Consider the following 2,375-nt stretch of genomic DNA (forward strand, 5'->3'; position numbering starts at 1 on the left):
GGACTGGTACTTGGGTATTATGGTTCTGAATCCTTGCATACTTGAATTTGTATTTTTTTGCTCTCACAGGGAACATACTTTTTAGACATAGATATAGAAAGTTCTTCTCATGCTGTTGCTCTTCTCTTTTCTGGCATTGGGCTAAGAAAGGGACACCTTTTACTATAATTGTCATTTTTTAAATAAATGTTTGTTTCTTCTTTAATATATGAGTAGATGTTATTTTATATATTTGAACTTCAGAAATGTTACCCAGGGTGCCTTGGTGTAGGTGGTCTTTCTCCATATTCTTTCTTGAATCTCATTGAGTCCTTTTGACTGAAAGAGTAAAGATTTTCTTAGGTGAAGTGTAGATATTTCTCTCATTTCTTTATTATTTCTCTGGTGTACATTTAGTTCTTTTTCTGGGATTCCTTTTGTATAAATATAGAATCTCTCATATGTATGTGTTATGTGAACTATATCTCTTCTCCTTTTCATCTTGATCTTTTCCCTCTGAGTCCTGAGCCTATGAATCTAATTCATAGATTTGGTTCTATTCAGTAACTAACCTAATTACCACAAATGGAGCTTCCTTCATAGTCCTTTGTCCTATGGTACTGGTATGAAAAACAAATGCTCCTGAGAGGTAGAGACCATTCTTTCACTCTGCTTCTGTTATGGTGGATTTTTCACCTTCTCTCTTTTGAGGACTGCAGAGAGGCCGACGTATCAGAGCCCCAAGGGGAGACACTAGGAATAGCTTTATCTACCTCACACTTGGTAAAGCCTGCCTCTGGCTGGAGATCTCAAAGGCTCAACATACACCCCAAAGGGTGGAAGAGCACCAAGGACTCTGAGATACCATGTGGGAGTGGCATCTCTCATTCTTCAAGTCACACTATGATTATAAGAGCAGTCATTTTGTTTTTATACATGCAGTAATAGAATCTTTTTTTTTTTTTTAATTTTCACTTAGGGAGTTAGAGACAGAGATAGAGATACAGATAGAGCCGGCGAGCAAGAGTGCCTTTGTGCTGTGTTGCGGGGGAAGGGTTGAGGGAGAACACATTTGGAAAAGGAATTTAGGGAAAGAACATAAATATCAAATGAGCATTTATTCCATTATTTGCTGGGTGGTGGTATATATTGGAAACCTCTCTTTCTGATCTTCAATGAATTGTTCAGTAAATTCTTTGTTACTTAAAGTAACAATTGATGTGATTTTATTAAAAAATATTTATCAAGACTTTTTTCCATGCCATAAATTTATTTACAAACATATCAAGTATGTTGAATTCAAGAGTTTGATCCATTTTTCAGACATTGTATCTCTTAAAATGCTCCTTTTCACATCTGTTTAATGGATTAATTGAAACATCCTTATTTCTTAAGCAGTTGGTGTCTTACTATAAAAAAAAGGTTCAGCAAATCCAGATCCAAAGTACACAGTCATCTTGTTAGTTGCTGCCGCTTGTTTTCCACTGAAAATGGCAAATTCTTTCCTGGGCCCTCCCCACAGTGGCTCCTGCAGACTTTAGGGGTTGTCAACCTCCAGATGCTCAGTCCCAACATAGTGATGTTGGAAATTTGTGAAAGGCGCAGAGACCCAAGATGAAAGGAATGGCCTCAATACTTCTTTTTTATCTAATATCTAACATGGTAAGATAGTTGTATCCATTTATTCATCTCTTTCTTCATTATTCATCAAATATTTTTGAGTACCTACTCTATGCCTGGTGCTATGCAGGCTCTAGGAATATAGCAGAGAAGAAAACAGTAAAAATTGCCACCCTCAAGGAGCTTATGATTTTATGTAACAAGAAGCCTCTGTTTAAGTGGGGCCCATATAAATAAACTTATGGAGGGAGAAAGATTCATACAGTGGCTTTGAATCCCTCCTCCCTGGAATTTGTCTGTGTCATCTCTTCTTTTACCTGTTCCTATATGATACTCTTCACTCTCATGTTTTCAGGTTGCCTAGAATTCCTTTTATCTGTGTATCTTAGCTTCTGACATTTGTTTCCAACCCCCTTTGGCTCCAATGACCTATTTTGCATGTACTCTCCAACTACACTTTGGCATTGATCTCCTAATGAGTTCTCAATTTTACCCTCTAACCCCTAATCTCTGTGGTTGCTGTAAAAGACCCACTGCCTCCTCCTCCTCAACTTTTCAACAGGTCCCCAGGACCAGGCCTAATTTCTGTTTAGGCATTCTATAAGGAGGATCTGATAACATTCACCATATGCCAGAGGGACATGCTCCCAGTTTTAATCCACGAGTATTTCTGCATGAAAACCCGGTTTATTTGGGTAAGAAGTCTGAATCTGTGCGTGCAGAAGCACACACACTCTGCGCTGGTTTTCTGTCCATCATGTGTTTCCCCAGAGCAC

General features: G+C 38.2%; 1 pseudogene; it reads right to left on the reverse strand.

Moving 5' to 3' along the window:
• Positions 1 to 1,362: 1,362 nt before the first annotated feature.
• Positions 1,363 to 1,554, reverse strand: LOC124502995 (cytochrome c oxidase subunit 7C, mitochondrial-like; annotated as a pseudogene).
• Positions 1,555 to 2,375: the final 821 nt, after the last annotated feature.

Source organism: Lynx rufus, unplaced genomic scaffold (genome assembly GCF_022079265.1).
Source record: "Lynx rufus isolate CCGP_SWC_20201006 ecotype Redwood Valley unplaced genomic scaffold, mLynRuf1.p SCAF_1, whole genome shotgun sequence".
NCBI lineage: Eukaryota > Metazoa > Chordata > Mammalia > Carnivora > Felidae > Lynx > Lynx rufus.